At 41.0% G+C, this 26,459-nt stretch overlaps 1 long non-coding RNA gene across 6 annotated transcripts; it reads right to left on the bottom strand.

Moving 5' to 3' along the window:
- Window positions 1–482: 482 nt before the first annotated feature.
- On the bottom strand, window positions 483–15,392 carry LOC110361509 (uncharacterized). 6 transcript variants are annotated; one of them, XR_010475721.1, is made up of 5 exons: window positions 14,900–15,391; window positions 13,690–13,973; window positions 9,763–12,758; window positions 9,633–9,669; window positions 484–9,301 (listed from the first exon to the last, which is right to left on the bottom strand). It is a non-coding gene; the product is annotated as an uncharacterized LOC110361509 (long non-coding RNA). The 6 variants fall into 6 exon arrangements; XR_010475714.1 differs by having other exon boundaries at window positions 483–11,383; window positions 12,187–12,758; window positions 14,900–15,335; XR_010475716.1 differs by having other exon boundaries at window positions 9,633–12,758; window positions 14,900–15,392.
- Between the last annotated feature and the right edge of the window lie 11,067 nt (window positions 15,393–26,459).

Below are 26,459 nucleotides of genomic sequence, written 5' to 3'. Positions count from 1 at the left end.
TACTCAGAGCCATTTGTTCTTGTGCCAGGATGGTCACTCAGCTTATATTGCTCTTCTGTACCCTGGCTGCTTGGTCCTGGATTATGCATAGAGAACATTATTATCTTCTTCCTGGTATTCTCATGGCTGTGTTAAAAAAAGACAAATTATCTTGGTCTCCACACATAAGTCAGGCTTCCTATTCACAGCCACTCCAACAGCAACCTCTGCAATTTTAATTCCAGTTTAGCCTTTGCCAGGGATGAGCTGTGTTCTCACTGAACTCTTATGTCCTGTTATTAAAAGTCAACCTCTGTTAGAAATGCCTCAATACACTGAGGGATTACAGTTGCTTTCTCCACAGTCATATTACACCGGCAACACACAGCCAACCTACAATCAAGTAAACCCCTCAGTTCCCAGATGATTAGGGGTCTGAAGCATCTTTCTTATGAGGATAGACTGAGAGAGCTGGGTCTGTTCAGTTTGGAGAAGAGAAGGCTGAGAGGGGATCTCATCAGTGTTTATCAATATCTCAAGGGTGGGTGTCAAGTGGATGGGACCAGACTCCTTTCTGTGGTGCCCAATGATAGGATGAGGGGCAATGGGCACAGACTGAAGCACAGGAGGTTCCATCTGAATATAAGGAGAAACTTCTTTACTTTGAGGGTGTCATAGTACTGGAACAGGCTGCCCAGAGAGGTTGTGGAGTCTCCTTCTCTGGAGACATTCAAAACCCGCCTGGACACATTCCTGTGTGATCTGCTCTGGGTGAACCTGCTTTGTCAGGTGGGTTGGACTAGATGATGTCCAGAGGTCCCTTCCATTACCAATCATTCTGTGATTCAGTAATTCTTGTCTTATTCTGAACAACCTTGCCTTCACCTTTCTGTGCACCAATATTCATGGCCATCTGCTTTTTCCTGTGTGAACCATGACCTTTTCTGTACTGAGGATGTCCTCAGCTCTGTGCCATCAGCAAAAGCTGTCATTGCTTTCTCATGTTTTGTATATTACTGAAGCCATCAGATGAAATCCTTCCCTCTTCCCTATGCACCTCCCATACTGCTCTTTTCCTGAGAAAGTTTATTCTGGGTATCACTAGATTTTGGGGACATCACCGGAAAGATGTCCAGCTAAAGAATCCAGCCCCCAAGAGAGAATGGAAACTTGAACTACAGAGCCTGTAATGCAATACACACAATTACATTAATAATGAAATATGGTTCAAAAATCAGAAGAAAACATAATTCAGGGATGTAGAAATGTTGTGTTTCAGGTGAAGATGTAAAAATACCCCAAACCCTACCTTTCTGGGTAAAGCCTTTCAGAACTTCCACTCTGCAGGAAGGTAGATGCCCCAAGCATTTGATATGCTAATGTTAAGGCTATTTTACAAAAACATATTACTTAAATATTTATTTCTGTTCATTACTAAAATTCAAAATGAAGGTCAGTTTTGGATCAGCCACATAAGACTCAAAGAGATTCAATTGTAAGACAAACGTTACTATATTTATACACTGAATTATACAGGTGACAGTTTGCAAAATTATCATTTCATGAGCAAAAACGATGGAAAAATAAATGTAGGCTAGATTGCAAGGTTGCTAACTGAGCAAAAAACTCCCTATCAATAATGTCAATTTCGTAACAAGGAGTAATATGTGTTGGGATTGTGACCCTGTTTTCTGTCATAAGAGCTGAACTTTTAACTTGCTGGAAAAAAAACTGAGAAAAGAGCAAAATTCTGTACCTGTAGCACTGCTCTTTCTTGTATGTAAAACTCATGGAATTAAGATGGTTGTTCTCAGATTTACCTGTGTTCTCAGCATGGTCTTCCTCATTATTAGTTAATCTGGTTACTTCACTCTGGGAGAGCCATGATTACATTTTGAATTTAAAATAATACAACAAAAAGAATAACACAAAACCATAGACATGGGAGAACATTTCTGTAAACAAGCTTTCTGACTTTAAAAAATTTCAGGGTTTTTAAACAAACCTTTCCAAACTGACTTTGTAGAATAATCTTGCTATGCAAAACACATCAAATTGTCTTCTGCTAAATAAAAGCAAAATGTCTTTCAAATGGGCAGGTTGGCTTCTTTTATTTTAATTTCCCATGTTTTGCTTTTTCTTTAGGAGACTATGTCAAAGTGAAAATACTGTATAAATTACAGACATGATCTATGACGAAGAACAATATTTATAACATGCCTTTAAAATTATGTAATGCTGAGAACAGAAATGCAATTAAAGTAGAGAGGAGAGGAAGTTCTGTACTCCACAGAGCGTGCTGTCTCATCTTTTAAACGATGCAACATGATGGAAACCAATAAATGTTTCTGCAGGGATGACTGGTTTCTTGTATGATGTATTGATATGGGAGGGGTTGATAGCAACAACGCATTTTTTCAAAATCAATTTTTCAAATTCTTTTGGGGAAAACAATGACATTTTCATTTTCTTTGTAAGAAAAGTATGTGCTATCTTACCCATATGTTCTCAGAAGAGTGCAGGCAACAGAGGGCATTTGGAAGTTATTTTCTAGTTTGTATTAAATTATTTCATGTGTTTCAAAAATAAAAAGCTATGTTTATATGCATGGATATATTTCATAAAGACACAGATAGCTTCTCAGAAATGGGAACCAAAGATGACAGTGGCATCAGAGACTTTCTCAGGATGTCAGCTGCACTAGAGAAGTCTCTTGTTTTCCACTGACAGAGTAGGGGTAAATAATCTTGTGATATCACTTTCCCAATATATATTATTTATTTGCTTTTCATATAGAAACTTAAATATTTATCTCTCACTAGTTCCCACCTGCCACATTCCGCTCCATGTAACTGTTTGTTTGTGACTGATAAGTACCAGAAATGTGTCAAGTATTCATCTGTGTAAAATGCCCAAATGATATCAGGTATCAGAATCATTTGCCCTTTTCAAAACATACCAAATAGAAATTCAGTGTCACGCCTCAAAAGTTCTTCACCATAGAGATGCCCATCATCTTTGCCTTCTGGTAATCCAAACAGAGGGAAAACATATCAGAAGAGCTGACATTGCACAACCACATAACCAGTACTGCACAGCAATACCAGCAGCATTAATGACATTTCTATTGAGAAATTTCTAGGAAGAGTTGTTGTTTGTGTGACTCATGCCTCTGTGTCTCTCTAGCATGGTGTTCTAGATAACTTCTCAGTGCTCTGCCACAATGGTGCACCAGGAAGGGACTGATGGTGACAGAGATGCTGCATGAGACAAAAGTCTGACAACTAGGGGAAGGAAGGTGTCAAGTAAACCATGCAAATGAGTACCTTTACACTGCAAGTGTTAATTTCTGGAGACTTTTTTAACTGAAACAATCCAAATTTTCCCAGGGTAAATGCCCAAATCAAATGAAATTCAACACTTTTCAACTGGCTCTAACATATTAACAAAACAAGAGGGTAATGAAAAAAAGAAAAAAAAAACAAAAAAAAGGAAAGAAAGAAAATACATACAACTACAGTAAAATTTGGAATTGTTTTAAGCTCATTATTATCTCATTTGCTTGATTTGATTTTGGGGGCTTGATCTGTTTGGGGAATATGAATTTTGCCTTGCCCTGTATTAGAGGAGCAGTGTGCATATAAAGAGAAATGCAGATCAAAGCCTGAGGAAACATGAAAGAGAGATGGCACAGAAACAGAGCGGAGAAAAAGACCAGGGTAAGGAACACAAAGGAAAAGTTGAGAAGGCTGCTAGTTATTAATGCCTAAATAATATCCTGCAACTACTCTCTGAGGGTGACAGCCTGAAGACATCACCAAAGGTGAGGGAGAAAACATTGGGGGTCACAGTCGAACTTTTGACTGAGTTTTGTTTCACTCCTTTTATCTTCCAAGAACACAACAGCAGCAGATGAGGGTGTTGCATCAGGGTTGGAGCCCTGATCTTGACCATTCCCATGCACTGGTTTTGCACTGTAAAATATAACAGAAATTTTATTCTGGTAAGTCTGTTTCCAGATAAAGGACTTCATAGATCATCATCTTCTGTATCAGACAAGGAGGATCCTAAAAGAACCTGGGCCAATTTGCAAGACCATGCAGAAAGATAATTGAGATCTTGTATATTCAGGCCTATTTAACAGGAGGAAGATTATTGTTGATACAATCAACAGCTCCTCACACATTTTAAAATTTGATCCTTCTGTTAAGGCACTCAGATCTGGCAATCCTATCTCCTCAAGCACAACCATGTGCCATCAGTTGAAGCTGTTCATCAGGGTCAGCCATCACCAATGGCTACATTTGTATTTACCCCTCACAGAATTATAAAAAATGGACAGACTGGGACTTCTGTAATAATGACTTTAGAAGTGTGAAAATTTCTACAGGAGAAACTTGATGGGACAAAGCTAAATTTATCATTTTATCATGTCAGACAAGCCTCACATGAGACCCTCTTTCTTGCTATTATACCGTGATTTTGAACAGGATCTTCTGAATTCTGGCTTATTTATTTCCCTCTCCACCAAAGACCATGCCACACTTGTTACTGTGATCAGGCTACTTTCTTAAAGGTATAATTAGGTATTTAAGGAGCAAACATAGAAAACAAAGGTGGTGTTCTAAGTGAAGCAGAATCCAGGGACCCAAAGATTAGCCAAGTGAGGACTGAGCCATGTAGATACCAAATTATATCCTCTTACAAGACAGATGGGGTGCCAGAATAGTATTCTGTGCTCTTCCAGGAGTCTGGATAGAAGACAGTACCTACAAACTGTAGGTACAGAAAGACGAGCCACATTTTACAGATCTGAGTTTATCCGACCATGATGCAGAGATTTTGAATAACCAAGAAGCAGCAGATGCATCCAGTGACTTGGAGTGTGAAGTCAGAGCTGCTGCTGTCTCAGCCCTGCCTCAGTAAGTCTGTGCTGGAAAAGAAAAGGGTGTCCACAATGTTTTTAACATTTCCTTTTTAAAAGCCTAGAACTGAGAAAATAAAAGTAAAACAAGCACACATTTTTTAACAACTGACAAAAGCTGACGAATCCTGCACCTGAAGTACTCAGAAATGGTACTCTTAAATTTTCAGGCTAGGTTTTGAGTAGAATACGTGAACAAGTTGAATGAAAGAAGATTGTTTTGATAAGTCTTCCATTTTCAGTAAAAAGTGTCCTTTTTTTTTTTTTTTTCCCAAGTAAAGTTTGGATGGAAATTTTTTAGCTACCTCTACTTGCAATCAGATACATGTCATACCTCTAAGACCAGCCACACAGCCTCATTTTGCTAGGACTCCAGTAAAATGTAAGATCTTTGACTTCACAGATATGTAAGGAAGCCATCTTCTTATGTTAGACTGTTGTTTTACTCCTTCTGCTCTTCAGGACAAGAGAAGAGTTCTGAAAAATGAGCTGAACTGGAGGCATGCACTCTCAGGAAACAGACATAATACATGCGTGCTGTTGTTCGGAATTGTAGGTCATTACATCTCGTAATACCTCTCAGGAAACTTCAAAACAAGAGTCAGAAATAATTTTTATCAAACACTCAATTTTCTGCATTGTTCTGGTCCTTCTAAAGGAAATAAAACCTGCATAAAACCTGCTTTGGTCTTTATTTTGTTATTTTAAGATGCACATGTCCTGCTGTTCTCACTGGGACTCACAGATTTCTTCAGAGGAACCAACAGTGATGTGATAATCTTGGACTAGAGTCCTGACACTTGGGCAAAGATCAAAAAAACTAAGAGGCTATTTTCTTGCATGTACTCTGAGAAATCTTAAAACTTGGAGCCAGAGTGAGAGAATATAGGTCAACTAGTGGGCTGCTAATTCTGCCATCCTGCCAAATTTACTTTTGTTAGAGTTGTAATAGGGACAGTCCAAACAGACTGAGGGCCACTAGTGCCAAGTCCAGATGCAGAGCAAAAAACAGACTCTGCCCAACAGACCTTATGCTACAAATGCCCCTGATGTCTCTAAAATCAGATTAATAGGATTGTATCCACAGAAAATATGTTTTGGGATTTCTTTTCCCTAAAAATTACCTAGGTTGTCTGAGTTCAGTAAGCTACCTGAATATAGCATTACAGCAGTCACCAGAGTAGACCCTTTTATCTTAATGGACTACTCACATGTGACATACCACACATTTAAGAATGCTCCAAAATGAAGTCTAGAACATCACACTTCTGTGTTTCCATTTGATCTCTGCTCCAGAACAGTGTGCTTTCACAGTGAAGTCACTTCTCCACAACTTGGTTGTCTCTGACTAACGTATATGAAATGTTAAATAAAACACCATAATGGGCATTTCACAGGCTGTGAAAAGAGACTGGCAGCAGTCATGGTTCTGCATATGGTACATCAGGTGCCACCGCCTGCCCTACAGGAAGAACATGTATGGAAATCAAAGGCAAGATGGTAAATGTGTTTAAAATGTAACTTCATTACAAATTCTTCTCAAGACTTGCATCAGAGCGAATAAAACAAGAATAGGATCTTATTCCTTCCCTACAGCAGCCCTTCCTAGTACTGTACTTAATATTTTCCTTCAGGTTATTTTCATACTGAGTTCATTTAGAGCTGGTTCCCAGACAACCCCCTGTCCCAGCTGTGCATGCTGGAGTTCTCTGTCTACAGGGCAGGTGCAGCAACAGCAGATGTAGCATGAGTTTCTCCAGATATTCACAGAGCACACCCATGGAAAAAGAACAATATTCACAGAACATGGAATTACACTGTGGAACTCATTGCTTTGCGAAAATGGCACAGCTCAAAACCTAACAGTAATAAAAAGGACTGGATATTTATGTGTCTTCAAGAAAATCCATAGTTGTCACAGGTAGCAATGGCAAACATTTTGTACTTGAGCACTTATGCCATTTTCAAACTCCTGGAGCTCTGAAGGGCACTAGATTACAAGGTCAAATTAGCCTCTTGTGTTTCCTCACCCTTTGTATCACAGGATCCTCAAGTCTTTCTCTGTAGACTTTGTTCTAGATGACATGGGATCTGGACAATGGACTGGATGGGCAACAGTCCAACGAGGCCATCAGTTTCCATTTATCCATACCACAGACAAAAGAGGTGAGTTCAGTTGCCCAATGTTTTACCTTCTTCACTCCTTTCTGCTGAGATTTGGTGATAGCTGTCATGTATTTTAGTGCTTTTCATCCACAAATTTCGAAGTACTCTGTAGTACTGTCCTGTTATCATCAGCCTAGAAAGGGAGGTCAAAAGAGCTGAAGTGAATTTTTCTAAGTGTTGCACAGCAACTGAGCATAAGAATCAAGAAGAAAACCCCAATATGATTCTAGACCTTCATAACTTTGCAGCCATGCTTGTGTTTTCTGGTTGAGTTGCACGTGCCATGACTCTGCCCACTGTAGGCTGGCACCCAGCCCACTGCTTGCTTCTAATCAGACTCTGGCTTCTCGCATTGGGATTGTGGTGGGCTCTGCTTTGAAATGAGATGCCTGAAAATGGTTGACACCTGTAGTCCTCTGGCTCTCGGGAAAATTTGTTAACCTTCAAGAAAAGTCTTGGAGAGGAGGGACTTTCAAGTTTTACAAGATGGTGAAGTTCTCTTTGGTTCCTTTAAAAAGCATTAGCAAAGGTCAGATTAACAAGTCAACACTGAAACTAGATATGACCAAGACTTCCAAAATTGATGCAGAAAAGAGAAGAGGTGGGTGGGGACTGGGTGTGGGGGAGAAAGGCCCACAACACAACGTTGGCTCTGATCCTTTCCCTCTTGTTGGGCCTGGGGCACACTTGATAAGGTGAAGGGAAATTGTAAAATTAGACCTGGCAACCTACACAGAGAGGCCCAGTGCAAGGCCCTTGGCCTGAGGCAAGCTGAGAATGTTGAGGAATTGTGGGGGAAAGGGAACTTGGCAGGCTAACTTCCTGTGGCTGCATCCAGGACTAATTAGTTTTCAGTGTTCTGTGTGTGTTTGAATGGAAACGAGCCAGCACTGAGAGGCACGGGGTGAGGAAATCAAAAACACATGCATCAAGATGGAAGAAAGGAAAAAAAGAGGGGGGGGGGGGGGGAAGAAAAAAAACCTTGTCTTTTTTAGCTACATTTTCTTTTTCAAGAGGGGATCTCATCATTTTGTTCCATGAGCACTAAATCACCCTGGCTCCCCTGTCTATCACATCTCACATCTGCTTCAGAACTCATTAAACATCAAAAGGCCTGCCCTATCAGTTCTGCTTAGTTAGAAGTCTGAGTTACTAGAGTCCTAACCAGAGAAGATTTTGTATGTTTTTAATAATAGCTTAAGGAACTTCTTAGCACCCCATAAATTACTTAATGCAACAAACTCTTCCTGTGGACCAGCAAATGTTTTACAGAGGAGCTGAATGCTGCCTTAACACGCTTGTGGTCAGTCCAGAGTTACATAGCAACCTGCTTAAATGAACCTTTAATCCACACTTCAGTTTAGGAATTGTTTTCTCATGTATCCTCTCCCACCGCTAGCCCACTCTCATTTTTACTGCTGCTCTAATTTTATATAACTACATTATAACTTGTATTTCTGTAGCATTTTGATCCTCAAGAATGCCAAGGCAATTATTTAAACAGCAATCATAACACCACAGCACCAATGAAATCTGCCTACTTCTGCCATACCATTTCCACTACTTCAAATACATATGTACAGTGCCTTCCACTACTGCGTATGCCAGACAAACAGTTCATGAAAATAATTTATATACAAGAAACACAATGAACACAGTAAAGGCTCCAGTGGGTGTGTTATTATAAGTACCACAAGAGCTTTCTAAAATGAACTGAGCCTAGACCAAGTGTGATTTCTGAGTTCTTGTTATTCAGACAAAAGTAAATCAGTTTTCATCAGAATGCTCAGAAACATTTGTCTTTAGTGAAGAAGCTTTTTCTGCCTAATTTGAAGTTCCTGTCTGCAGCTGGTTTATCACTAGAGCACTTCTGTCCCTCTCTATGGAGTCAGAAGGAACAGTTTTTGCATTTTTCCTCATGCTCATGAATTGCTACATCACTTTTGCTTACACTTTTTAAAAAACCAGTGGTTCAACTTGAAAACATGAGTCCCATAGGTGAAAATTCAGATGGTGACGGGCAAATTAAAGAGAGGCTTTGAACCAAAAAAAAAAATCCTGAAGCCCCAGCTTTAATAATCAACCCCACTCGACTGATAAGAGTAAGCTTTGTCATTTAGTTGCAGCTGTTTCTTCTTCTATTTGAGGCTGGGGACATATCTACACTTCAAACAGGCTGAGGTTCTGCAGTATCCTTGACTCTTCAGCGCTGCACTGATTCTTGGTAGAGCTCTAAAACTCAGATAAAAAAGTTAGAGAAAGAACTATTAAAGAATGGTGATGAAAAATAGCAAAAAACACAGTTGTATGTAAATGTTACTTTATATTTTCATTTACCAGGAGGGATATTCTAGGCTAAAAAGTATCTAAGAATTTATCTTCCGAAAAATTATAAATCAACAAAATGTTTTTTTTTTTCAAAATGTCAACATAAATAAAAGTAAATAAAAAATAAATAGCATGATCCTCAAGCCACATTGAACTAAACCCATCATGGAGCACAAGCAGAGATGTGTGTTAGCATATCCATTGTAAGGCCCTGTCTCCACTGGCTAACACTCACCTTGGTGCAGATGAAATGACCTTGGACATCAGAGGTGCTATTAGACTAGGAGTCAAGGAAAAATGAAGTCAATGGCAAGTTACTAACCCTTTTCTAGGACTGCTATTACTTGCCAACTAGCTGTGGATACTGCTCGCCAAGGGAGACTTCCCTTCCCAAACACAGCATGTCCAGTTCCTTGCAATTTAGTGGAGGACGGTCCTGCAGAACAGTGAGGACTCCTATACCTGCAGTGGGTGCAGGACAGACTCTGAGGGAGCACATGCTCCTTATGATCACTGCTCCTTCATGCAGAGGCTTCCCAGTGTTGCCTGACCAGATCAGATTTAAGGGAGAAGCATGATGTTTATTCCAACATGATGCACCATTAGGGAAGAATTTCAGGAACAAGCATGAGGAAATTAAGTCCATTGGGAGACACCTAGTCATTTAGCTCCATTTCAGGATCTGTGTGATGCTCCCTTCTTTGACACTTCTGACAGGACAGTTTCACATCTATCAGAGCTGCCAGCTAAGTTCCCAGGTGATCCATCACCTCTGTTCATTGCTCTTCTAAAGAGGGACCTCTATCTGGGATAAGCTTCCCATAAGAAAACCCCAAGTCACCAGAGGTTCTGTTCAGTGTATCTGTGCCTCTGTGGACTGTCTGTAACTCTTGACCCTGACAAGCAATGTAATTAAGACATCAGCTCATAAGAATACACCAGTGAAATGCAATCAGTCACAGTATTATAGAATGTCATAGAATCATAGAATGTCCTGAGTTGGAAGAGACCCACAAGGATCATTGAATCCAGCTCCTGTCCCTGCCCAGGACAATCCCACAGTTCACACCATGTGCCTGAGGGCGTTGTCCAGTCTCTTCTTGAACACTGTCAGGCTTGGGGCTGTGACACCTCCCTGGGGAGCCTGTTCCAGTGCTGCACCACCCTCTGGGGGAAGAACCTTTTCCTAATGTCCAACCTAAACCTCTCCTGTCACACCTTCCTGTCATTCCCTCAGGTTCTGTCATTGGTCACCAGAGAGGAGAGATCAGTGCCTGACCTTTTACCTCCCCTTGTAGCCACCCTGACGTTTCCCCTCAGTCTCCTCCAGGCTGAACAAACCAAGTGACTTTATCCACTCCTCATATCGCTTCCTCTCCAAACCCTTCACCAACTTTGTAGCCCTCTTCTGGACACTCTCCAGTAGCTTTATATATATTTTTATAGTGTGGCACCCTGAACTGCACACGGTGCTCCAGGTGAGGCCACACCAGTGCAGAACAGAGCAGGACAATCACCTCCCTGGTCCAGCTGGCAATGCTGTGCTTGATGCACCCAGGACATGGTTGGCCCTCTTGGCTGCCAGGGCATACTGTTGGCCCATGTTCAACTTGCTGTCAACCAGAACCCCCAGATCCCTCTCCGTGGAGGTGCTTTCCATCATCTCATCCCCCAGTCTGTATGTACAGCCACGGCTGCTATGTCTCAGATGCAAAATTCAGCACTTGTCATTGTTGAACTTCATGCAGCTGGTGATAGCCCATTTCTGCAATTGGTCCAGATCCTTCTGCAGGGCCTCTCTGCACTTGAGAGTGTCAACAGCACCTTGCAATTTAGTGTCATCAGTGAACTTACTTAGTATTCTCTCAAGTCCTGTGTCCAAGTATTCATGAAGACATTAGCCTCTCTTATGCCATGTGCTTAAGAAATGAAGCACCAAGTTAGTCAATAAACAAATTCCCTTTTCCAACACAAGGCTGACAACACCTGCAAAACATGATGTTGGGGTTTAAATTTAGTCCTTGAGAGTTCACATATGTTTAAGCAGAGATGTTCAATGACATAGGACTCCAAAACTATTTACTACACAAATACTTAAAGAGAGGAATCCAGCTTAATACTAGTTCTAAATAGAGACTAAGCACATCCAGAAATGATGACAACCTGAAGGTAATTATGTTTAGACTGAAAAATGCCCGGCCACAGTTCACGGTGTTTGGGAACACACATCAGACCATAAATATTCCATAATCACTGGAAGACTATGAATAACACTACAATGAAAAGTACCTAGAAGGTATCATGTTATGGGTAAGTCTTTCAAACAAGTAGGCCATATACTCTGGATCTCAAGAAACTAGCTCAGCCCTTAGCTGATGTTCTCTGATAAGACATTCAACAGCTGTAGTCTTCCTCCTGTAACTGTTATTTTCCTCTCTATTCAAGCACCCCAAAGAGGAAATGACAGGTTCTGAATGAAAGAAGCTCTAGGGAGTGTGTGCGCTTTCCCACTCTTTGATTTCCCCCTTCACGTGGAGCTCAAACTGCCATGGGATGTTATTTACTTTTAACTTAGAGTCAAAGAACATATTTGCTTTCTGTTTTTCATTAAATACAGAGGGCTTCACCAAAGAGGCTATTTTTCATTTAAAAAATTGTTTTCAAGCAAAAAATATCTACCAGCCCTACTTCTGACTCTAAACAATTCCTGTCCTAGGAGCACATTACTGTGACTTTAGAGTTCATAAAGTGTGATTCAAGAAATGATAAAAATGTTTTCAAGAAGTTACCATGAATATTTAAAAAAAAAAAAAAATTGAAGTATTTATATCACAGCTAACAGTTCAGCTGGTAGCCTGCATGCCATCTGAGACAGCCACAGCATTCACTAGCATCAATCTTGCTCCTTTATTTGATGATGGACTCTGCATTTGCTTTCACTCAGCCTCCTGCTTCCTCTTTCATTTTCCATCACTTTAAAATAATTGTCAGTAGCATAATATAAGCTGTAATAGTTTTGTCCTTCTGCCTTCCTCATCTCATCTTCCTCCACTTAAAGATGTCCCAAAATAATGATGACTGCCCAGGCTGAGGGAGACAATTGAACAGAAGGCACTTGAGAGTTGTCAGAGACATAAACTGAAGGTGCTTGATGCACTGTGGCTAATGTGCCAAATGGGATGAAGTGTGTCTTGGGTTCTAAAAACTTTCATAAGACATTCTTCATATGTGCTCAAATTCTTTGCGGCTTCATCAAAGCAAAATCCAGCCTCTGTTCAAGCAGGCAATTTTCTTTTTTCTTTTTTTTTTCTTTTTTGTTTCTTTCTTTCTTTTCACCAGAGACTTCCTGTGTATCTTTCTTCTGTAATGACATAAATCCATCACTCATCAGACCAGTGCATACAGCATGTTTTGAGGCAGCTTATACAAACCAAATAAAATGGAGTTTCTAACAGAGATTAAGTCAACTGATATGAGCCCTACATAAGAATGAGTTTTGCTTCTTTGGAAGTCAACAGCAAAAATTCCCCTTTAGCTTCAGTCTAAAGCATTGACATTCATAGGGTTCAAAAACCACGACTCAAATGCAAGAAAATTATTAGACTCAAAAGTCACGAAATATACTTAGAAATAATAAATTGTAATGGGTTTAATGTATTTCTATGTTTTCAGCCTTCACATTCGACCCTTTTAAGATATAAATATGCTATCTTTGTGGTCAAAGGATGAGATACACAGTCCCTTCTGCAAAACAAGTAAACCAAAACATTATCTACCACAAGACACATACATAAATAGTATGAATTAGGAGCACAAAGTGAGGTGAAATGGCATAGTGGAAGTTCAGTCTGATTTTATAAAAACACCAATGATCCTCTTTTCCAAGTTTTAAGACAGAAAATAAGGTAACAAAAATAAAAAGACATCTGCACTCAGAAGACTTGTTGGCAGGACACTGTGAGCTAGCTACTACGTGCCAGTAACACAAAGAAGGCATCATTGCCCAGGAAGAGAGGCAAGTTGAAGTTATTAGGGATACGCTAACAATACAACCACCAAATTATAACTGTGTATCGTGATTTCTCTAGAGAGCTAAGCAGAAGATAAAACTACTGCCTCCTCTGATGGAGTACTTCCAGGAATGCAGAAGCAATGCTGTTTGACATCTCTAGAGTGTGTCCTTCCAGTAAGCAAGACACTGGATATAGAAAGCAGGTGTGATTTTTATTTTTTTTTTTTAGCATCTCTACAACATCTGTCCATCTAAATATCTAAGCATTAGTAGTACATACCATGACATATAAAAGTCCCAGAGTCCTTAGCCCAACAACATAAAGCCAAAGTCCAGCAGCTGAGGGAATTTTTAGTTTTATTTCTTCTCCTCATTTTCTGTTCTCCTGTTTACCTTCATTTGTTGCTGCTGTTGTTTTAAGCTTCAGTGAAGACAGGAGTTTCTACATTTTATTCACAGAAGGCCAAGGTCCCATCTCCACTGGAAAGCAAGAGAGTTACTGGGAAAATTTCATCCTCTGCTCTCATTTCATTGCTTTCAAGTCTGACAGTTTCATAACGCTGCCTGTAAAATAATATAGAAGATATACACCATATAATTTGATACCTGAAATAATCTAAATTCATCTTTGTTTATCACTTCATTTATTTCTTCACCAATGTATTATTGCTCTTGCAAACCATTTGGCAGCACACATTGTCACTCAACTGGAAAGAATGACAATTTTAGCAAAGAGCTAAGGAAGATCCTTGTCTGCACATACTCTGAGGTTTTCTCTGGACCAAAGTTGTTACAAATAAATTTCCTGCAAATCAACAGCACTTGATTTTGGCAAGACCAAGGTCTTCTGCAGCATGATTTTTTCCTTAGTAGTGGTTCTTACAGGTACGTTCGCTTCAGCTTTGCAGACTAAGAGTGTGTGACTGTTCTGTTCCAGACTATTAGTGGTTCTCTGAATGTGTTAATTGAATCTCTGCCTTTCCTCCCACAGAATAAGCACACTGCATTTCCATTTTCCTTTCTAGAAAATGACACTGATAATGCAAGGTATAAAAAATAATATTAAAAGTTACCCATTCTTTGAAATCATCTATATTGCTGGGCAGCCATCCTTCCAAGGGCTAGACTCTCTGAGATCTAGTTCAACAATTCAAGCTCCCTGAATGGTTTGCCCTTCCTCCTTCCTTCTTTTCCCTGTGAAAAACATCTTTCAAAGAATCTAGGCTAAGCATTAACTCACTCTTCTTCCTTTGCTGCTCTTCTCCTCTCCCTTTGAGCCTCAGGTAACTCTTGCTTTGACACTTTTTATCCCAACATTTTCATTTATGGATCAGTTATGTTTCAAAACTCCTGTCTCAGAATAACCCCTCGTTATATATGCTGCCTGCTTTTTGTTCTCTGAAAATGTTTTTTTCAGGAAGGAATGCTAGCTCTTTGTGCTGTTATTACAATTTCCTAATCTTTTTTTATCATCCCTATTTTTGTCTTACCTTTTCTCTTTTCTTTCTTCTACTTCTTAAATACACTCATGAATTCAGCAATTTGCTCTATGTCCTCTGTCGGCAGAATCAAGCTTACGCTCCTCCCTAAACTTGGCATTTTGTGGCATTTGCTGGTTTGAGAACATTTTGTTCTTATTTTCTTCTGCCTTGGTAGTTAGCAGCAACTGCACATTTACATTTGTTTGTTCTGGTTTTTTTGTGTGCTCACTTAAAAAAATGAATCAGCACACTTTTCATAGCTGACTAGTGGCCAGCTAAAATTGCCTCTTTATGCTCTTCTGTTCTGTATAGCTTGTACAACTTATGCTGTCCTTCCAGTTTACAAGTACTGCTTCATTAAATTTCAAGGTTTGTTTACTGCATTGTAATATGTGTCCGTTAGCACAGTCTTTTTCTCAGAACTACTTATCTATTTCACAAGCTCCTCATACATAAGTACATTCAGATGGTCCTATATTTAATGTTTAAAATAACATCATCTTTCAGCTTTTGCTATCTTCTGATGTTACAACTATTTTTGTTAAGCAGAAACTTGTGCTTATTATCAGTTTTAGACATACGCTGGAGGAGAAAACTCATCCATCATGAATCATTTACACCTGTACATGTCACCAACTCCTGATCATTCACAGTGCTTTGGTAACATGTGTACATAACGTCAAAATGAGATCATTTCTTATATGTTGCTTCCATACATATGAAGTCCCTACATGTGAAAAAAGAAATGCAACTATTAGTTACAATTGTAATTTTGCAAAATTGAACAGAGGAATTAATACTAGCCTGACAATCAGATCCAAATCTTCTCTTTGAATCATCGTTGACAGGAATATTTTGCTGAAATCCCCTAAGTCAAAGCTCAGCTATACAAATAAATACTGTAGCAGATCCTGACAGGAAGACGTTCAACCCAATCTTTTCCAGATGGCAGTGATGGATGGCTGTGTGCTTCTATTTATTTGGTTTCCCAGGCAATGGTGTCTTGCTTTCACTGGTCATCACTTGAAGTGCTTTGGCTTACAGACCAGCACAATGGCCATGTACACTGCCAGACAGGTATTCTGGTGGGTTTACTCATTGCTTGCATGTCATGTCTGCAGGAAAGAAGCTAAATTTTACCACTTTGCTGGGAGTATCTTTTCTAAAGCTGTGTGTCTTCAATTTGTGACAAACTCTTGGCACAGGAGTCAAGAAGCTCCCAGGTAAAGCAGACACCAGTCACACACAACTTGCTGGTTGCTGAGATGTGCCAGTTCTGAAAACAATAAATGACCTAAAGAGAAGAGAGGGAGAGAGAAAGCAAAGACATCCAAATCCCAAACCACACTGACTGAAAATGTGGCTGTCACTATTGTTCTGTTTCTGTGAAACACATGGTACTTTACATAAGGCTATAAAACAAGCATCCATAGATCAGGGACTTATGTTATAGAATAATGTGTGGGGAAGAGTGGAGCTGGGATACAAAGGCTTCCGAATCCAGACCATTCATTTTGCCTGGCCATGCTTGAATAGTGAACCAAAGTTATTAGCAACAAACACATGTTTGGTGGCCTAGGTAAAACAATCCATTGCCTCCATATGATGTTCATTTTGCAGGCATCCATACCAGGGAATAAAATGAGAAGAAAACTGCTTGCTGCAAGGATATGAGTTGCATGGTGCTAGCACATTGTAAGCCATTTGCGGAAGAGGCTGCATTTTCATGTGTTCATATAACATCAAGCATAACAGGGTCATATTGATGACTGGGGCTTTTGAAGCTACTGCTAACATAGCAATGGATAAATGCACTTCCTGGTGAAACCAGGTGTCAGCTGAAATGTGGAGACACCCGGGATTGAATGCATAATGGGAACAGACACAAAGAAATGCATGCCCTTCCCACAGTCTCAAGTCATAAACTTACTTACACAGTCATTTTTAGAAGGGCAATATAGCCAATACAGTGTAATTATGATAAAGCCTCCTTCTAAATGAAAGCACACACATTAACATCAGTAAGTGGACAGATTAGGGGAAGGTTTCTTTAAAAAAAAGCTTTATCTGGAATCCAAAGACAGCAGGAAGTGAATGAAATTGGTTGAGGCTGTGGGGATGTGGTCACACTCCTCTGTGTAGATGAACAGATGGGCAGCAGAATTCAGCATGTGTTGGTTTGGACAGCTGGGACTGAAGGAAGCCATACACAGGGAACTATAAGGGTAGGAGAAAATGAAGGCAGACTGAGGATTTCAGCAGAGGCTGACCTGAAACACCAGTGTGCTCAGGCACAAGTCTTGCAAAAAGCAGTCGCTACCTACTAAATTAGAGACTAAGGTTCCCTGCTGGGCTGAATGACAAGCAGAAACATGAAGTTATAAAAACACTAGTAGCCATTTCAATGACAGATAATCTGAAGTCAGAAGTAAACTTGTGTGTCTGCTTTTTATGCTGCATACATTAATTTGGCTCTCCAGTGGATGCACACTATGGTTCTGCCTTTAATTATACAACCATATGACACTTTTTCTTTGAAAGTTTCACCTTCACACTGAAAAATTAGAACGAATGAAAATATGGCACACTAGTGGCATGTGTTTGCCTCACCAGCTAGATAAGAGATTTTTTCAACCAACACAGCTCTAGGTTGTGTTATCAAATACCTGACAGCAGTATTAGGTTGTCAACTTGTTTAATCCTACGTATAGAGATTAAGTCCTCTCAAAGTATTATTCACAGGTAAGTGAATAAAAAGGAATTCATACTTCTCTGTTTTTGACCCAGAGCCTGGAAAGGTGTGAAGACTCTTCCTTTTCCTTCCAATTTGGTCCTTTTAACCCTTCATGCTATGTGTCTCTGTCCTGCTTCTTTCTCATCATGTTCCTACTCTCCTCATCCACCTGTTCACAGCTGCCTGCCTCAGAAAAATTACCTTCACCCCACACCACGACAGAATAAAATCTATCCTCAGCCTTCCAGCCAGCTCCTTCTGATTTCTCCTGTCACCTTTCTGCTGTCACGTGCCAAGTCACAGTCTCCCGCCCAGTTGCCCCCAGTCCATACCAGAGCTCCAGCCACCCAGCAATGGCCGAGCTGTCTAAACAGACATCATAGCCAAGGAAACCAAGGATTTCTAAACAGATCATGGCAGTAATTTATTTTGTACATACTCTTGGCAATAAATCCATTGCTCACACACAATATGCTGCTGACTTCCAGATCATTATTTTTCTAGCCACTCAGCACCAACACAACAGCTGCAGTTGGCCCGAAGAAACTGAGGAGTGAGGTGAAGACACAAGAACCAGCAGCAGCAAGACCCCAGTTATTCGCCAAATGTGACATTTTCATACAAGAATAAAACTGAAATAAGTATAGGCACACTTCTTTGTTTATGATGAGAGTTTGAAAGATGGTCCCAGTAACTTCAATTCACTCTTCCTGTGGAGTCTGAGTAGAAAACCATCTCAGTTTTCGGTATTATGCTCAAAGCCCACCACAAAGGAGAATAAGCAGTCCCACATGCCAAAGAAGCAGATGAACAGGTAGGCACATGGTTTTTATGGCTAAAGGAGAAAACTGGGAGGTTATCTCAACTTCCAGCACAATGCAGGGCACAGAACTCTACACATCCCAAAAACTTACTCATCTGGAGGACATCTCACAGGCAAACAGCCAGCCATAATGTAAATTTACTTAGATACTTCAGGTAAAGAGGAATACACTGCATTTGCTGAGGTGGGTTTTATCCAGGAGCTCTTTCGGCTCACCATAAGTGTCTAAACTTGATTTTCAGTGTGAGTTTGTCTGTCTCACAATATGTAAATTTGGAATCTCTGGGTCATTTCTGCCTTTGCCTGAGCTGTTTGATCAAAATGTCTTGTCCATATAGTTATCTACAGACCATCGCTGAGCTTTCTTCTAACTTCCACTTGAGTTGCTGTCTCATTATGAAGACTCCCTTTGTGGTCATATCTGTAATTGTTTCTAAACCCTCGTCATTTTTTCATCACCTTTTTGAAGTGTAGACAGCAGAACTGGGCACACATTTAGTGCCAGATACATATCACCAGTGCTGTTTGCAAAAGAAATATGATCTCTTTATTCAGTGTTGTCTGTTTATACACCCAGTGACTACCCAGCCATCACTCACTGGGCTCACTCAGCCATAGCACTGCACCGAAAGGTCATATTCAATCATTCACCACAAGATGAACTGTCCTTTCTGAATTACTGCTTCCCAACTGATAGACTTCATCACACCAGGGCTACCTACTCTCTTTGTTATACTAGTGTAGAGCATTCCATTAACCCCAAACAGGTGAAAAAAATTACTTTATTCCAGCAGGGTGGGAGTATGCTGTGTCAGCCTCATCAAAACTTCACAATAAGAGCACTTTGACAACTCACCCCTACAGCATGGCACCAACTGTGGGATTTAACAGATACAGCCAGTTGCTTCTCAGATCATATATTTAAGTTGCATTTCCAGCTGTCCAAGAAACATTCTTTGTGTGACAGCTCAACAAGAATTCTGCAGGCTGCACCATTTACATTCTGAGAGATAAATTAGACACGAACCTAAAAGGAAGAAACCTAACAGGTAAGGAGTAGTCTAGGAGAGATCCCAGTGTGGGTTGTTCGTAGGTACAGAATCCTGCTTGAGTGCTCAGCTACATGCAGAGAAAAACAATTTGATCACCTTCCGCTCAGTCATGCTATTCATTGACTATATGTTGTTTGTCATGGAAATTATGTTTATTCAACTGACTTTTTGCCAACTACAGATACAACACTTTTCACCACCTATGGATTTCCACTTCTATTGACATTCCAGCTGGGGACTGTGGAATTTCACTGAAAGAGCTCACCACATAGGGGCATGGTCTGTCAAAACAGGAGCAAAGCAGAAAGAAACTGCCCTCCAAATACTCTATTTAACCCTAGTGTAAGGTGATGCAATTCATCTGAAGACAATGTGTTACTAGCTGAAGTTAAGGCCTGCATCACATTTGACTGTCCATCCTCAGCATATCTGAAAAGGCTTGTAGGCACTGTCCGAAAATATTTGGATTCTGTGATTGATGTTCTACTATTTCTGCCAAGACACTATAGAAAAACAATTTTATTTCATTCAACTAGAGACATTTTAAGGGGAAGATATACAGAAAAGAAAATGCCATATCCCCAGAGACTGAAATCAGCAGTTCCGGGAATGGAGAATCAAGATCTCTCTATTTCAGAATTTATTGGTCTAGAGAGAAGAGGCTCAAATTTGCACAAGTTTTGTGCAAAGGGACATAAACTTGGGGAACTCTATGTTGCTGACACTCTCAGCAGGGGCTGAAGACTGTTTCTGGCTGAAGTTCACACTGATTTACAATGCTCAGCATCCTATCAAGACAGCAACATATGTTATTCCTATTATCTTGCATTCTTTCCTTCACTCAGTTGTGGAGTATCAGCTCCAACACCATATAGTCCAGTGATAGGAGAGATGGCAATCACTAAAAGTTGTCATTATACTGATCTAACAGTGCAAAGGACTCTTTGCTGCAGACACATTTTCCTGACCAGAACCATGAATTTGTTTTACCAGTGTAAAGCCCAATTGCTTGAACTTCTTTCAAAAAGCCATGCTGCTGGTTGTATGAAAACTATGCTGCATACGCTTAGAGCCTTTTTAACTAAAATCTAACAACACTTTTGACCAGCCATTGAAGCCATTTTAGCTATGAGACAAGAGAATTGCACTGTGTTCGCTACTGCTATTCTAAAAATAAATTAGAAGATTTTGTTCTGATTTTGAAAGAAGGAAATTAAGAGACAACATCTCCCTTTTTACTTCCTCTGTTGGTAGGATTCCACTTCAAATAAACAATCAGACATTTGGTGGGCCAAAATGGGAGTCAAAGTGGCTCGAATTCATACCAAGTGACCGGTTCTGCAGATTAGCAGATAAGACACATCTGGTGCAGGTGAAACCAAGGTTCAAGTCCCTGCTCCAAATAGTCATAGAAAGCAGCATTTGCCACATGAACTGTTGCATTTCCAGAGAACACCCAACAGCTCTCTGGCCTGAGTTCTCACTGGGAATGTATGATTTAAAGACTGCAAGTGTGGATCAGGCAACATGGGGACTTAAAGCAGAGTTTGCCACAATGTAGTTGAATCACTTAGTCTGCAGGTCTTCTGGAGTAGATGAAGATACATTTCTCTTGTTTACAGAACAAGCCTCTTTTGGAGACCTGTTCTCAGCTAAGTGTTTCTTTTAACCTAACCTAATACTGCCCCAAAGTGGGCATCTGTTTCCTGGAGAGAGGAGAGGAGAGGAGAGGAGAGGAGAGGAGAGGAGAGGAGAGGAGAGGAGAGGAGAGGAGAGGAGAGGAGAGGAGAGGAGAGGAGAGGAGAGGAGAGGAGAGGAGAGGAGAGGAGAGGAGAGGAGAGGAGAGGAGAGGAGAGGAGAGGAGAGGAGAGGAGAGGAGAGGAGAGGAGAGGAGAGGAGAGGAGAGGAGAGGAGAGGAGAGGAGAGGAGAGGAGAGGAGAGGAGGAGGAGAGGAGAGGAGGAGGAGGAGGAGGAGAAAGAAAGAAAAAGCAAAGCAAGGAAAAGAAAAGAAAAGAAAGAAAAAAGAGGAAGAGGGAGAGGGAGAGGGAGAGGGAGAGGGAGAGGGAGAGGGAGAGGGAGAGGGAGAGGAGAGGGGAGATCATGCTCTTGACTCCCTTTAACACAAAATGAGGCCAGTAACATAAGAAAAAAATCTCCATGAATACACACTACCCATGTTCACTGGAAACAAGTTTAATCCTGCAGGCAAAACTCATCTGTGAGTGCCTGCAAGGGAAGGTGCAGCCTCTCATTGGCTCTAGACAGTAATCAATTTAGATAGAAAAGTCTATTTCCTGATAGAAAATGGTTTTTTTCACATGGTTTAGTTCAAGTTGATTTGAAGCACACAGGAAAGGTACTTACAGAGAAAAAAAAAATCATCCAAACAATGAGCCAAATTTCTAACTATTCCTACAGTATTTTCAGTTTAATAGCTGCCAGGGCCCTTACTGCACTAATAGGCTTCAGCTGCCCTGACCAGCATTACCTCTGGACCTTTCCCACACACGCTGCCCACCGACCCAGGAGCTCCCTGCGAGCTCAGCCCTGGGATAACTTCAGCCCTCACTTGACCTTTGTTGTAGGACTACTGGTCTGTAGGTCAGCCACAGCCCTGCCTGTGCCTGATCTTGAACCCCACTGATTTGGGCATTAACCATGGACCTGTCTTGTCACTACTTACCCTCCCCATGATCACTGTACTCTGTCTGACCCTGCTTACCCCTACCAGACCCAACCTCGACCTGTCAATTGACTTCCTGGCTTGACCTTGTACTTGCTTTGTCATCACAAGCTTGCCTGATGATCTGGACTACTGGATGAACCTTGTCCTTGTCTGTTCTGTTCACCTCATTTGGTTATAGTGGAACTAGAACTTGCCTGGTAAAGCCGTTGCCCTGCCAGGCATGTTATTATCCTCAGCTCTCAGGTCCCTATCCCTGAGGGAGCAGTGGGCCATCACTGCTCCCCGGCGATACTCAGCTACTAAGAAGAAAACTCCTTAAAGATGTGCTTCCCAAATTTTAGGTTAATTAATCCAACTGCCACTACACATACTGTAGTGTATGTATCATAACAGCACATATTTACTACATCTCCCACCCTGACCTTCATCTCTCAACCAGGAACTCTCAGTCTAGGTGATGGGAAATGTCAGTGCAGCTTGGTCAGGACATCCTTTCTTTGTGGTGATAAACACTGTAATACTTAAATATTATTACTGGACTCTAGTGCATCCCACCAACACAAACAGAGCATCCATAATGTATGCCTTATTATTACAGACGGTCTACAAAATCAGGAAGATGTTTCTTAAATTCACTTTGCACTTTTGCAGGTCTTCTTCAAAACTTTATTAATTAAAAAAATAATTAAAACAAATGAACAAAACTTTCAGAATCCCCTAAATATAAGACAATTTGTGGGATGGGGCAGGAAAGAGTTTCAGAAAACATACTCTAAACTCCCACTCCACATTAGTGTCTCATTCTGTATTGAATGCTTATAGACTCCTCTCCCTGACAGAGGAGGGCAGGCAAGACCCCTGCTTACAACCAGCTCCCCGAGGAGGCACGTCTCCCAGTGCCTCACACGGAGACAGAAGCAGTTCAAAGTAGCAGGCTTGCTATTCTGGAAGAATGGACAATCCTAGTTAGTTTGTCATCTGAATTTACACAAACAGCTTATTTTTTGTCTTGTGTGCAAAGTTATACATCCCCTTTCCAAAACACACACACACACACACACACAGAAAATATTGACTGTCTTCCATTCAAAGTTGCTTTGTGTTTGGGTAAATGAATTACTTACAATTTAAATGAAAGACTAGGGCACAGTTATCAAATCTGCCTCAATTTCCTGTCTTACCTCTGTTCCAGACAACTACTTCAAATGCTTCCTACTCCTTGTTGCCTGAGATGGCTTTGTTTTGGGAACCTGAAGCTTAGAACTAGCAGAAAGTCAGATGAATGTTTTCCGTACATATGAAGAACCCAGAATAGACTCTAAACAAAGCTGTAACATTTTGACTCCATAAGGAAAAATATTTTGTAATTCCAGAAAGTCTTTCAAAGGCAGAAGGGTCTGGCCTTCAGGGAGTGGATGTACTAAAACTCACCATGCCCCATATGATACTGGACATGCATAAAAATCTATATCTTCATTGTGTGTAGACACCGTGTTGACCAAAGCAATCTTTCTTCACATACTGAAAGCACCAGAACTGTGAAGGTCCCTGCAAGCCCCTGACCACAGAGAAGATTGCACTAAGAAACTGAATATAAAAAGCGAATTATGTGAAAATGAACAACCTGAATAGCTATTCGGTACAGAAAAACTATTTCAGATACTAGTTCATGATAGTAGCTTCTGAGTTTTATTATTTCTTAGAGTGGTGACTGTGATAAAAGATAAATCTTCCCGCTTAAGAAGGGACACTAGACAGGTAGAGGTGCACAAGGAGACCACAACACAGCAAGAAGGCCACCAGTTATTTTCAAGCTTTCTGAAATATGATAACAAAGAAAAGCTTTCCTGAAGTAAATGAAGAAGAAGGTAACTTTGTTGTCTCTCAGATATGAAGAGACTAGATAAGAACATGAATCCATGAGGTATCCACAATTGCTGAATAAATGTGTGAATTAAAGTGTCTCAGTACGTACCAGAGCCTCCCCTGAGTGCATCAACATGTTCTTCAGCCTCTTCTCTCCTCATCCAAGGGGCTTGGCCACCTGGATCAAGACAAGCTCTGGAGTGGCATAGCTGTATAACTTGGATCAGATGCCATGGAAAGAGTTGTAAGATGCCTTGTAAGACACCTCCCACCTTTGATCAGGAACTACACTGAGGCCTGCGCTTGGTCCCTAAATGTGTCTGGCCTTGTACAATATTAATCCAGAGCCTGACTCACTGACTTGACCTCCTGCCGTGACTTTGCACCTGCCCTGTCACTACAGGCTTGTGTGGCAGTCACTGGATTCTTGGTTAAGCCCTGTTACCTCCACTGGACCTGCCCTGGTCACCATGCTTGGGTGCTGTGGGACTGCGCAGCCTTGTCGGCAACGTCTCAGCCCATGTCTGCCTTGCTGTCACCCTCAGCTACCACCTTATCTTTCCTTGCATGGCAAACCACTCTTGCTGAGACAGTATACAAAAAAAGTCTCCATACTTCGAAACATCCAGTAGGTGAGAAACAAATACTATTTTTTTTACAGGTAAGCATTATGATTTGCGATGAAAGAAAATGTCTTTATTTGAGTTTACAGAAAATTATGTGCAAAGGAATGCAGAGTTACTGCTCCACGCAGAAAGCGGTCCATGTAATAAACACTCCTACCAGCTGAAGCACTGAACGTTATATAGGTGGCAAGCATATTCCAACAGAAAGTGCCAGCCTATGGCCCACCACTTCCTTCTGCTGAATTCTCTAAGCAGAGGAATTGTGCTGCTTGCACAAGATCTGAGTCATGGCCTTGACACAGCACATGGGCTCTGGTTTGTTGGGGTTTTTTTACAGGCTCCAGAAGTGGGCCCATGTGAACCTTATGAAGTTCTACAAGACCAAGTGCAAGGTCCTGCACCCAGGATGGGGCAACAATACAGGCTGGGGGATGAAGGGATTGAGAGCAGCCCTGCAGAGAAGGTCTTGGGGGTACTGGTAGATGTAAAACGAGTTGTAGGCCAGCAATGTGTGCTCACAGCCCAGAAAGCCAATCGCATCTCATGCTGCATCAAAAGCAGTGTGACCAGCAGGTCAAGGGAGGTGATTCTGCCCCTCTGCTCTGCTCTGGTGAGACCCCACCTGGAGTCCTGTGTCCAGCTCTGGAGCCCTTAGTACAGGAAAGACATGGACCTGTTGGAGAGGGGCCAGAGGAGGCCACAAAAATGATCGGAGGGCTGGAACACCTCTCCTATGAGGACAGGCTGAGAGAGCTGGAGCCTGGAGAAGTCTCTGGGGAGACCTCATTGTGGCTTTTCCGTACTTAAAAGGGGCCTGTAAGAAAGATGAGGGCAGACTGTTTAGCAGGGCCTGTTGTGATAGGACAAGGGGTAATGATTTTAAACTAAAGCAGGGGAGATTCTGAATAAACATGAGGAAGAAATGTTTTACAATGGAGATGGTGAAACACTGGCATAGGTTGCCCAGAGACGTGGTAGATGCCCCATCCCTGGAGACATTCCAGGCCAGGCTGGATGGGGCTCTGAGCAACCTGACCTAGTTGAAGATGTCCCTGCCCATTGCTGGGGGGTTGGACTAGATGCCCTTTAAGGGTGCCTTCCAACCCACACTATTCTATGAATCTAAGATCCACATCAAATGGATTTGCAGAATAGTGGAGCAGGCACAGAGGGTATGTATATGAATGCATATACATATGCATATACATATGAATGCAAACTAGCCCCAGCCAAAATCACACAGTCCTGTTGTGAAAATGTTATCATTCAAGACCAAATACAGTTCTGGCACACTGTCAAGAGCACTGCTGTCATATAGCTGCAAACAACAACAAATGCAAATTACATGCTACACAGCTATAAATCACAGTTTATATATACATAAAGCAGTACCATGAGGTTATTACAGCTCAGTCACATCTGCACTGCCACAGGCTAAAGCACTGTTTCTGAGATGTCCAAGGATCTGGCATTCCAGGAAATATAAAATTACATTGAGAGATGTTTCTGCCTACTAACACTTAGGTCATATGATAATAATGGTATAATAATAAACAATTCCCAATTAAGCATTGTATAACAAAATGGAAATTCTTATGCTTCCCTAAAAAATGTAAGTTACAGCACAAATAAGGCTATCTTTTGATCTGCTCATACCAGTGGAAATGTAGAGTAACTCCAGTGCCTTCAGCAGAGCTCCAGAGATTTGACACACCAGTGCAGGTGACATCAGAAACTGGTTAATTGTTCTTTCCATCACTTTGTTAAATTTCCTTGCAATAT

This window comes from Columba livia, chromosome 1, assembly GCF_036013475.1.
Source record: "Columba livia isolate bColLiv1 breed racing homer chromosome 1, bColLiv1.pat.W.v2, whole genome shotgun sequence".
NCBI classification, from domain to species: Eukaryota; Metazoa; Chordata; class Aves; order Columbiformes; family Columbidae; genus Columba; species Columba livia.
This window is presented reverse-complemented; position numbering and strand designations above follow the sequence as displayed.